This window comes from Tupaia chinensis, unplaced genomic scaffold (genome assembly GCF_000334495.1).
Source record: "Tupaia chinensis unplaced genomic scaffold, TupChi_1.0 Scaffold000685_1, whole genome shotgun sequence".
Lineage (NCBI taxonomy): Eukaryota > Metazoa > Chordata > Mammalia > Scandentia > Tupaiidae > Tupaia > Tupaia belangeri.
Window position 1 is genome coordinate 1,006,696 of NW_006160208.1, and position 12,869 is coordinate 1,019,564.

General features: G+C 43.4%; 1 pseudogene; it reads right to left on the bottom strand.

The window, feature by feature from the left end:
* Positions 1–2,080: 2,080 nt before the first annotated feature.
* Positions 2,081–2,857, bottom strand: LOC102491390 (ribosome biogenesis protein NSA2 homolog pseudogene; annotated as a pseudogene).
* Between the last annotated feature and the right edge of the window lie 10,012 nt (positions 2,858–12,869).

The following is a 12,869-nucleotide window of genomic DNA, read 5'->3' on the forward strand; positions in this document are numbered from 1 at the left end:
GAAAAGATTGCAGTGTGGCCATCCCTCCTGGGGGGTGATTTCCCACTTTCTATCTCTACCCTAGTAAATGCATGTGCCCTATGGCAAAAACCTAAGCAACCCCACAAAAACCTAAATGTAGCTATTTACCTTTTATTCTTTTATAGTTTTGAATTTTGAGTAAAGAAAGCAAGAGTCTTGGTTGCGAGTTTGTTTTGGTTTGCCTGCTTATTTATACCTACCAGTATATGGTTATTATACATTATTGGGTATCTTGCAAAGGACTGAAATTTTTCATACTTAGTTTTAAAGCATGCTGGTTGAATAACTTAAGCTGTGAGTACCATCCAATCTGGGTGATTCCAATTGTGGTTTTTGAGATGTTCAAGGTAACCCTGAACCCAGAAGATGGAAAAGATGAAGCCCGGGTTTTTTCTTTTTACGATGCTGTTGACTTCCTGGCCCTCCCTCCCTGATGCTAATCCAATAGAGTGTAACGACTTCATTTTGCGCTTGCCTCGTACACAGCAGCTTGGTTGGAACCTTCGCTGGCCGGCTGCCCGTGTGTAGCCATATGGTCCTTCACGGAATGCAGTTAATGGCTTCGCTTTCCTCTCCGTCTTAATAGGTGGAAACCTGTGCTAGCAGGTAGACGATCTGTGAAGTACAATGAAGGCATTACACTGGTATTATTCATGCTGGAGCATGGCAGGCTTAATCTGTGCAGAAAATGGGATGTTTCGCCTATGACCCTTCAGAGCGGGCGGGAGGGTGATCCGGACTGTGCTTTGAAGGTCCTGGCTCACAGCCTTGCCCCTTTCTGAGTGTGTACTTCGATGTCACAGGGCCTGGGTTGGGGCCCCTTAAAATGACTTTTGAGGCTGGTGGTGCTTCCTCCTTCAAATTGAGCTGGGTGCTCCCCTCAGGCCTCATTGGCCTTGCCTGGAGGCAGGGAGGGGACCCCTACTTGCTCAAGCAGCCTTCATGTCTACCTTCTTGCCTGGCTAGACTCTGAATTCAGGGGTCTGTCAGTGAGAAGGCTGCGGGTCTAGGTCACAAGTCGGAGCTGAGGATATTAGATCTGGACAGGACCTTGGGACTCGGGGTCCCCAGCTGCCCTTCACTGATAGACTGACGTGTAGCATGCTGGTATGATCTGTGTAGGGTGAAGGCTGTCCCAAGGGTAGCCCAGGGCTCAGGGCTTTGCCCTCCAGAGTGGGCCGGTCCTCAGACTTCTCCCCTCACGTGTTCTCAACGACCGACATGCTGGTAGTGCGTTCTGGTGCTGGTCAGGGAGGGTCAAGCCCCATAAACCATGAGCCTGGAAGGTTTCCTGTACCCTCCTGATGGTGGCCGACCACATTATTGTTGCTTGCTCATTTAATGCATGCTTGCTATCCTGTTACAGTCTGAAGTATGTACATTGTTGTATTTAATCATCCCAGGAACTCAGTGACGGTCTTCTTATCTCCATTTTCTTTCTTTTCTTTTCTTTTTTTTTTTTTGGTTTTTGCCATGGGGTGTGTGTGTTCACCAAAGAGAGACAGAGAGAAAGTGAGAAATCACTCCCTGCTGCCCTCCAGAGGAATGGCCATGCTGCAGTCCCTTCTCCATTCTCCTCTCTGAATTTTGGGCACACACACATACATGCCTAGCATGATTTTTTTTTTTTTAAACCAGGTCACTTTAATGTTTTTGTACAATTTAACAAATAATCTTTTGATGACTGCAGACATGTAAGACCAGCTATATTCAGAACTAGCAGTTAGCATAATGGCTATGTCGCTGGACTCTCACGTAGTCGACCGCGGTTCGCGTCCTGGACCCAGTGGCTTAAAACTCACGCTGGGCGCGTGTGCATGTGTGCCCAAGATCCCAAGAGAAGAATGGAGGAGAAGGGATTGCGGCATGGCCATCCCCCCCCGGGGGGTGATGTCTCACTTTCTGTCTCTCTGTCTCTCTCTGTCTGTCTGGTGAGCGCATGCGCCCTATAGCAAACAAACAAACAAACAAACAAACAAAAAAACACCAATCATGATGGTTTTCCAGATTGGTGTATCATCTTGAAAAATTACAAGGAGTTACTTGTATGCAGCTGCTATCAAACCAGTAAGACAGCATTTATGCATCCATCATTTTCAGGATTGTTAGTAACTTGGGCATATTTCCCCAAATAACCTTGCCTCTTGTGTCACAAGGCCCAACTGGCTCATGTTCGCCTCAATGACAGTACCTTTGGTGTTAACACCCAAAGTTGTATTTAGTGGGGATGAGGGATTCTTCTTTACACCGAGTTTTGGCAGGCAGAAGGTGGCTTTCAGTTCAGGATGTGTCACGTGGGCCTTCTTGAAACGTAAGCCCATTGGCCTAAGGAATCTTTACTGTTTAGGTGGTTTTCTAGTAAAGCCATCTCCAACGAAGCAGACTTTGGTAACCATCCTCTTCCATGCCTTCTTCTTTCTCTTTCCTGTTCGAATAACTTTTAATACTTCTGTTTCTCCCTGGGCTTGAACTTTGGGTAGAGGGACTTCCCATTTTCCCGCTTTCTCTTTCCGTTTTTGTTTCATCCTATTGAAATGTACTTTAGCTCGGGCCTGTCTTTCTCTGTCCAGCAGATCTGCAGGTCCTGCTCCTTGTGGAGTCTTTTCATCACTCCTTTGTTTGATGGGCCTCTTTTCATGCATCTCGATAGTCTTTTTCATTTGTATTTTCTCAGCTTGGTGCTGTTTATGATAGAGCTTAGCCTTCAGACCAATCATTATTTTTGCCTTCTTTGTTCATGAGCCTCCAACTTTCCTTCTTTCTCTTTTTTCTCATGGTAACCCAAAAGGTATCCATAGTGGTTACCATATAATTCAGCATACTCCTTTTGTGGCATGGTGTGGCATGGTGACAGCTGCAGAGTCATCGGGGAGCAGCCTCTTGGATGCAAAGAAGCTGTCAGCTTTCAGGTATCAGAGATCAATCTTCAGCATGATTTTGAAGCTGATGGGTCTGGAACTCAAACCATGGTCCGCTGTGTGGTAGTCCAGTGCCTTAAGCACCTCGCCACCTGCTGGCCCCTTTTTATCTCCATTTTAAAATATGAAGTTCATTTATTCTATGAGTGAGAGAGAAGGCAGAGAGACAGGCCCCCCAGTAGGGTCTTTATGCCACAGTTCACACCCAGTCCCAGCTGGCCTGGATCATGGGCACCTGTCCATGGCATGTGCAGGGACGTTTCAGGGTATGAACCCAGGACCTTCCCATGTGAGTCCAGTTGTGTTATTGCTGTGCCACGACCCAGCTGCTTATCTCCACTTCATGAGGCTGAAATTAAGAGAGGCTAAGTGTGCTCTCCGAGATAACCTGGTAGAAAGTGCCCATGCTGAGACGTTCTCAGCCCCACCAACCTCACTGCCCGAGGTGTCCCTGCAGGGCTTCTCTCCTGGACTGTCTTCTTCTCACAGACTGTCCACTTTGCCCCTCCTGGGAACCATCAAAGGTTCTTCAAAGCTTATTCAATCACTTCTGTCTTTCAATATAAATTTAACTACAGTTATCTAAGAATAGTCCTCCTCCTTTTTAGAACTCTGTCATCTGGAGACCCTGGCTTCCAGAAGTAGATTGTCAAGGGCAGATGGTACAATGGAAGACTTTCCTTCCCTCCAGCCTGTAATATTCCTTAGTCCCCTAGACCTGGAAAATGAGGGAATATGTGGGATTTCACCACTCAGTTCCTTCCTCCCTAATCACTAATGTCTAGTAGTCACCAGACATTTGACCCACAAGAGGTGACAACAAAATATATAGTTATAGTTCTCAAGCCAGAAAGACAGACAGCCATACCTGACAGAAGGACCCCCAGCCATATCTGAAGATATGTCATACTCCCCAAGTCCACATGTGGACAGCTTCAGCAGGTTTGGAAACTTACCTAATGAGCAGGCTTTTGAATTCCAGAGACTTCTAGAACTTTCCTGTGGATATTTTTGGCTCTATCTCTTTGTGCCTCTAGAACATAAGTGCTCTAGGAAAAGGATTTTTGTTCTTTGGCACATTTTAGCTCTCATAAAGGGTGGTGTAGGCTGTACATTTAAACATTTAACAAGGTATAACAACAATGCCACCTTGTCCTTCAAATGCAGCCTCGGGTCTCAATCTTTTTCCCAGATATGCAAACATGTGTAGCCATGTTTCTGGAAAAGTCAACTCCCAGACTTTCTTTAAGAAGTGGTTTTTAGAAGAGATGTTTTCCATGTTATTGCAAACTTGTGAAGGCATCAAGCATTAAAGTAATTCAGTAGTTTTATGTAATGATTTCGTTGAGCTACAGCTCATGAACCGTCACCTACTTGAACATTTTGGGACTAAAATAATCTGATAACAAATTCAGACTAGCCACGAAAGGAACAGTTTAAACAGTGATATTCTCATAGTAAACTTTACTTTTTCTTTCTTTCTTTTTTTTTTTTCTGGGTCATAAAGCTAATAAAATACTCTTAACACCTCCCACCATTCCTGTATTAATATAAATTATTTGTCGCCTATATTTTACTTTCATTTAAGCTTGTTTTATTTTTCTAGGCCATGGGTCTTGAGTAATTTCTTTAGGTAAATTTCAGTTACATCTGATATGAGAAAGCACATTTGAGAGAATTAAAAGGAATAGGCAGCCATCTTGATAAACTTCAACTGCTGCTTAAATCAGCAACCACAAAAATGTTGTCAGATGATTTCAGAAAAGTTTCTTTTCCACCAACAAACTGGTAGGCTAAAAATTATAATTTTTTGTTTGTTTGCTTAAGGTTTTTGGCATAGGGGTGTGGGCTTGCCAGAGAGAGACAGTAAGAGGGAGAGTGAGAAATCACTCCCCAGGGGAAGCCATGCTGCAAGCCCTTCTTCTCCGTTCTCCTCTTGGGATTTTGGCCACACATGCACACGTGCTTGGAATGATTTTTCACATAGCCAGGTCTAGGACTTGAACCATAGCCATTTGGGAGTCTAGTGCCTTAACCACAGTGCCATCTATTGATCCAGCCAAAAATTATCTTTATTTGACTTTTGAGGTAAACTCCAGAGTGTCATGGGAAGTCGTCACAGCTCTCTGGCTCCAGTGACCCCCAGACCCATCGCTGGCCTTGGAGGCACAGCTCAGTTCGTCCTTCCGGGAACCTGCTGTCCTGGCCTCCCAGCCGAGTGATAGTGACCTCTCTGCTTTCATTTCTGTGCAGGGCTTTTTATCCCCTGCATTGCTTACTCTTTGCAAGTGTAAGCTCCCAGCTTGATAACAGAGCGAGGGCTTGGGGTCAGACAGCTGTGGGGTTGTTGCTTGCTAGCCCCGCGACCCTGGGCAGGTCACCACATTGCTCTTCACTGCATTGCTGTCCCCCCCTACAACCCTTCCCACAGGGTGTGGTGAGGCTCACACGGGACTTAGCACAGTGCTCAGTACATAGAATGTGTTCCCTCTGCTTTTATATGGACCGAAACTCCATTACAGGAGCTCTGCCCCATGACACTGTCGCAGCCAAAGGCCTGACCATGGCACACAGTGAAGGAATTACGTTTAATACCTTTACAATACAGTAAACACGCTCAGGTCCCACACCTGAATCTCTGGGGACATCCCATCACCACCCACTAAGACCATATTCCAAAGCATGAATCTTTGGGGGACAAACCATGATGAAAACTGTAGCAGTTGCATAGGTACTTTTTGCAGTTCATTTGTTCAACTCAGGATCCAAACAAAAAACAGCCTAATTTTAATAATGATTTTTTTAAGCAGAGGACCTGAAAATGGTGTGTACTTTGCACACTTGATTCGGCAAGCATTTATTGTGTCTCCATTTTGCGAGATGCGGTTTGAGGCTGTGAAAGATATTTACTCCCAAGGCACTGTCCATGAATGGTGACTGACTGGACCCAGAAATGGGGGAGAGTGTTGGCTCATTTTGTTTGCAAAGTTACAAACCTGGGTGAGTGACACAAGAATAGAGCTCTTGACAGAGATGGGGAAGGTGGAAGGCAGAAACTGCCCCGGGGAACTATGACGGGTATGGCTGGGGATATGTACTTCGAATCTTCAGTCAGAGTGTGCCCTGCACGTCGAGTTCCTGCACTTCACTCTCCTGTCCTGTCTACCCTTCACTTGAATCGTCTTTCGTGACATCTAGAAAGTCAGTAGGTCAGCTGTTTTTGTTTGTGTTTTTGGTTTTTTTTCCTTTAAATAAATGAATAGAAAAAATAAATGAATAGAAAATGAAGGGATATACTTAATGATGACGTGTCTTTGAGTAAAGTCAATAAATGTGGCAGGGTAAATCCATGCATTTAGGGCATAATCCCAGTGGTGACAGATTTCGGTTTTTAGATGTATGCTTCTACGATTCCGTCTGGCTCTGCGTATTGAAATTGTCTTGTCAGATGAGCACTCCGAGAACTGGAAAAATGAAATTCGGTGAGGTATTTCTGTTTACTTTGAAATTATTCATTTCTTTGTTTGAGGGACCTTGCTAACTTCAAAGTAAAGTATTGACGGGATTTTTTTTTTTTTTTTTTTGTCTTTAACTGGGATCACACTTTAAAGGCAGATTGCGAATCATGGGTATTATCTAACTGTCTCTGAAACCAAACCTGCCGCTGCAGACCTAGGAGTTTCATCAAGGAAAGGTAAGCTGTAGCAGGCGTGAGGAAGAAAGCAGTTTTGCTGTGATGCCAGCCAGGAGATTAGAACAGAGATTTGCTTACTTCAGCTGTTTCATAGCAGTGTTTATACAGTTGACTAATTTTCCCCACAGAAATCATGCCAATCGGCATTAGGAAACAAAAGATTTAAGAAATAAACTTTTAGGGGCTGGCAGATGGCGTTGAGGGTTAAAGGCACTGGATTCCCACATGGCTGACCATGGTTTGAGTCCTGGACCTGGCAGCTTGCTTTCTCCCTTTCCCTCTCTCTCTCTCTCTCACACACACACACACACACACACACACACACACACACACACACACACTCTATCCCTCTTCGGTCAAATTAAAATAAACAAGTGAAGTTAAAGTAATTCTTTAAAAAACAAACTTTTATTCTTTTCTTCCATAAAGAGGTAGTTTTCTTTTCTTCTTCTTCTTCTTCTTTTTTTTAATCTATCATTTTTCACTTGGTTAGAGAAATTATGTTTGATTTACATATGAATTTTTTTTATAGTTTTTGTAAGTTATTTTCAAAACTGAATCGTGAAGCTACTAGATTTTTTGTGAGACATTTGGTACTGCTGTGTTTTGAAACTTAGCTCCAGGGACCAGCTAGTGGCCTGGTGGTTAAGGTGCTGAATCCATATGGCCAACTGCACAGTTTGAGTCCTAGACTTAGCAGCTTGAAAAACACTCTGGGTGCATGTGTGTGTATGCCTAAAATCCCAAAAGGAGAAATGGAGGAGAGGGATTGTGGCATGGAGTTTTTTTTTTTTTTTTTTTTTTTTTTTTTTTTTTGGAGAGATTTTTGCTTTAGGGCGTATGTGCTCGCAAGAAAGAGAGAGAGACAGAGAGACAGAAAGTGAGAACTCACCCCCCAGGGGGGATGGCCACACAGCAGTCCCTTATCCTCCATTCTCCTCTTGGGATCTTTGGCACGCATGCACACGCACCCTGAGTGAGTTTAAGCCACTGGGTCCAGGACTTGTACTGCGGTTGGCTACATGGGAGTCCAGCAACATAGCCATTATGCCAACTGCTGGTCCTGAAGGTGCTTTCTCATGTTCCCTCTTTTTCTCTCTCTGGAGGGTGTGTGCACTCTCTGGCAAATTATTTTTTAAAAAAATTTAGCTCTAGATACATAAGTTCTTATTTTGGAAAAATTAAAAACATTAATCCCTATATTCAGTACTCTTTAAGACTGTGGGGGGATTGTGAGTTGTAGTAGTAGCCGAGAGAATGAGAGAAAACAGGGAAAACTTGCCCGTTTCCTTTCTCTTTCCATTAAAATTTTTGGTCCTATGTCATTTTATGGCCTTTCTGGCACTCACAGATCTTTCCTTGTTCAAGAACCCAATAGTGCCATTATGCTGTAGGTAACAGAAAACCTCTGTAAAAAGATTATTTAATGCTCCTCACTCTCTTTACATTTGGCTAAAAGTCTCTCTTCTGTGTTTTTTAAAAATAATTATTTTAATTAATTATTAATTAATTAATTAAAATTCACCAGGGAGAGACAGAGGGAACGTGTGAAAGCAAGCTTCCAGGTCTGGGACTTGAACTATGGTTTTCCATGTGGGAATCCAGCACCTCAAGCACCGTGCCACTTGCTGGCCCCATCCCTTGTATTTTTGTACAGACTATAATGAATCAGTTTTGGCCATGCAGTACATTTTAAATATCATTTGGAAAACAATTCCTGCTCTCACTGTCTGAGCCCCTGGGCCAGCGCTCTCCTTGATGCCGTGCCATTTTAAGCCAGCTCAACTTGGGGTTACTATTACTTGCAGCCCAAAGCACCTAACTGATCCTAACTGCAGTGTACTTTATAAGCAGATCATCTGTTATATGTTAGAAATGAAACGGCCATTCTTCTCTCTGGGCCAAGGAATTTATTGGCTCATCAGAAAAGTCACTGCACATGTTTGCATCGTAAAACAGAAAAACACATCATGACTTTTCCTACGACCCAATATCTGCCTCCTAAGAGACGTGGAGACGTTATTGCGCACAATGCTGGGTGTTTTCCACAGACATTTAAAAGCGTAATCCGAAAGGTGAGCATTATTGTGCTTCTTGTTGATAAAATTACAAGCGACTGGAGTAAGACCGGCAAGCCTTTCCTGCCACTTCCTGCATTGTGGCCGGAATTAGGCCGATCGTGACCATTTCTGGGCTTTCGACAGGATTTTACCTGCTCTGGGCATAGCGCCTGTGGGAGTGAGTGTTATTTCTAGGGTCCTAGAACAACTAACCTCACTTCCACCCCTAAAAAAGTATCTAGGGTTATCTGGCTTTTTTTTTTTTTTTTTTTTGCCAACCTGTTTTCCTTGCACATGGCAGAAAATTGGGCCAAATATAATTTAATGTTCTAGGTATAATGAAAAGACTTCCTTCCCATTGGCAAAATGCAAGCAGATGGGGTTTATAAACTCAGATAGGCATTCTGGGTGCACCACGAGATGACCACTATAGGTACTACATTTTCCGATTCCACAGGGCAGCGAAATGCAGCTGTCTGTGTCTATCCTTCCTTTGGGCGAAGGCTACAGGGTCAGTGCTGGGAGGGGTGGTTGGGATGGTGCTTGTACTCTGACCCAGGGGCTGGGTTTAGCTTTGGCCTTGCTCTGTCTCTTTCTCTCTCTCTTAAAGGTTTTTGTCTTAGGGCTCATGCGCTTTGCCAGAGAGAGACAGTGAGAGGGAAAGTGAGAAATCGCCCCCTGGGGGAATGGCTGCAATGCACACATGCTTCGAGTGTGATTTTCAAGCCTCTGGGTTCAGGACTGAAACCAGTCTGCCATGGGAGTACAACGACTTTAACTATTATGCCACCTGCTGATCCCGGTCCTGCCCTCTTCATGTACCTGGGGCTGGTCTGGCCTGGACATTGAATACTTGTCATGTGGGGGTGCGGTGAGGATGGTTTTGGGTGACAGGGAGCATCTGTTGATTGAAGTTGGCTGGGGTGGGAAACATACCTTTCGTCTTGGCCCAGCGGCTTATTGAAAAGAAATTAGTCACATACTTCACTCTCAGCTGAAGAGCAGCAATTAAGGGGCCCTCCTCCAAGAATAGAAAATTCGTTATGGTTTAGGTGTCACCTGATCCACATCTGGGAAAGTCACAGTAATAGGGGACGACTAAGTAAGATGTGGTGCAAATGTTTGAAAGGTTGTTGTAGGTGGGTCCGCATTTTGAGAAAATTAAACATGTACACACAGTTTGTTAGCTGCATGTAATTTACGTAATTTTTTTTTTCCTTTTGATGTTTATGTATTTATTCCATGAAGTGGAGGGGAGGAGAGAGAGAGAGATACAGCACCCCGACAGGATCTCGACACCATGATCCACCCTCTGCTCCAGCCAGCCCAGGTCATGGGCACATGGGTGCCTACTCTCTTTGGATGTGAACCTGTGACCTTTCCATTGAGTCTGCCTCACAGAGTGTTGTTTTGCGTCTGTGCCACAATCCGGCCTCAGCTGCATGGAATTGAACAGTTCTCAGTTCCAAAGCTGCACCTCCGGTGTTTACACCTTCCTAGGCCGGCCTCAAGAGAATCACCAGTTTCTGGGTCCCACCTCCGTGGAAATGGCCAGGGACAAGGCAGAACTTTGAGCCAAAGTAGCTGTGTTGGAGGGTGTTGGCGTTTCCTTTTTTCCTGGTGGGGTGGAGTGGTGGGTGGGACATTGGAGGTCTGGCAGATTTCAGTGGGGGTTGTTTGCTGCTGAAAGTCTATGGGAAAGAAGAGGATTTGAAAGGCAGGATACAGAAGGTTACAGAGGTTGTCCTGTAAAAGACACACCCAGAGACATCGCACAAATGGAAGGAAAAGCTTGGCAGGAAAGAAACTTAGCCCTTTTGCCTGTCTTCATTTCTGCCCTTAATTCGGCCTTGAACTTGGACTCTTTTCCTTACTGGGGTTGCCAAATTGCTCCTCTTTTCAGGAAACAGGTGGTTAGACAGTTCCTGCAAATGCAATAATCATGTTGATTATGAAAATTATTTTTTGAAAACCGTGATGGAAAGTTTATAAATTTCTAAATGTTTTGTGAATATCAGACTTAAATTATGGAGAAGGTGGTGTAATCATATTTTGTTAAGGTGTTGGAATTTTATAGTGCAGGCAAGATTAATCTATTAGTTTATATTTTAAAAAAACTTTACTGTGTTAGTTTTTTTTTTTTTAATAAATTTTGGTAATCCCATTTTTTATCACTCTCTTTATGGCCTGAAATACCTTGTTCCAGCCTCTGTGTCTTTGTTTTGTGTCCTTTGCTGGGATTGTCAGGCTCAGATCGCCAAGGTGTAGCCTCCTCCCAGTCTCTTCCCTGAACCCTGTAGCCGTCCTGGAACTGGTTGATTTGTTTCTGGAAGCAGTGGCTATAATTATCACCACCATCGATCTTGGCTGTCAGTCACACTTTGTCACTTTTTAGAAAAGTAGCCTCTCGTTACCCACATTTTGCGCTCTATGACTTCATTGATCTGTGGTCACCCATGGTCCCAAAATAGGTCAGATCAGTATAAGAAGACATTTGGAGTGAAAGAGAGAGAAACCACATTCGCATAACTTTTATTGCATAATAGTGTTATAATTGTTCTATTTTATTATAGTTATTTTTGCCTAATTTATAGATAACCTCATCATAGGGATGCATGTATAGGAAAAACACACAAAGGATTTGATTTTGGGCATCCCTGTGAATACCTGTGAATGGGGGGGATCCTGTATTTAAGGCATATGGGTAATAATTTACCCTACATATATATTTTTAAACAAGAATTATTTATTTAATTTAATTTATTATTATTGTTTGAAAATTTGCTATAGGGCATGTGTGCTCACCGGAGAGAGACACAGAGAAAGAGAAATTGGAAAAGCAAGCTGTTGCTAGGTCCGGGACTCAAACCATGGTCAGCCATGTGGGAGTCCAGTGCCTTAACCACTGTATCACCCTCTGGGTCCCCCAGTATATTTTTTTAAACCTTTCCATAATTTTAATTTTATTGCTGGGCTTTGAAAAGCCAAGTACTCTAGTGGTCACTGAAGTATCAATATAGGCTAGTGATTTACTTTATTTTAAATTTTAAATTAAAAAAAATTTATTCAGTGTATTCATGCTAGAAAAATTAATTTTGTATGCTGTAAAGATGTACAGTGATTAAATGTAAAAAAATAAGAAAAGAAGAAAAATTACCCAATATTTAAAAACTCTAGAAAACTAGATTCTGCAACTCTTTGAGAGCCTATTACTAGTTTCTTACCTATATAGGATAGGGCTACATCTTCTTTTAACTTCACCTGTGTAAACCAAACACTGAGGTTTCTGTTACTTTAACACTTTTTGTTATGGTATATTTATTTCAACCTTAAATGACATTGGAAGATTAGTCCATGAATATGGACTTTATTAGCCTAAGGATATTTTGCTCATTTGTTACCAAACTTAGATTGTCCAGAGTGGTGATGGTATACCTAAAATTTCTTCCCTGAGATGGAAATGTTAATATTGGTGAGTTCCTTTTTTTTTTTTGGAGAGGTTTTTGCTATAGGGCGCATGCGCTCACCAGAAAGATAGAGACAGACAGAAAGCAAGAAATCACCCCCAGGGGGAATGGCCACGCCACAATCCCTTCTCCTCCATTCTCCTCTCGGAATCTTGGGCACACACACACACGCGCCTGGCGTGAGTTTAAGCCACCAGGTCCGGGACTCGAACCACAGTCGACTACATGGGAGTTCAGCGACATAGCCATCACCCTAACTGCTGGTCCCATGAGTTCTTGATAATCATAAATTTAGTTACAGTTCTTTTTTCTATGTTTAATAACTGCCTGCTAGAATCAAGTCCAGGGGCCTGGTGGTGGTGCACTGGTGACACAGCTGGACCCATATGCGAATGGTACTGGGTTCATGTCCTGGGACCTCCCTGAGAACTCTTGGTGCACTTACGTGTGCCTGTGATCTGGGCTGACAGAGACTGTGTATGAGACCCTAGTAGGGATGCACCTCCTCTTCTGTTTCTCTGGATAAAATAAATTAAGGAACTTAAAAAAGAGAAGAAAAAAGAGAAGTCAAGTCCAGACTAAAGGGACTGGAATCTCTTCCCAATTTCATGGTGCTTTTGTGTCCTGCAGCCCGATCCCTGTTCTTCAAGTGACCTGTCAGGATGCTCCTCATGGCTCTTTAGCAGCGCACTCAAGTCCAGAGTAATCA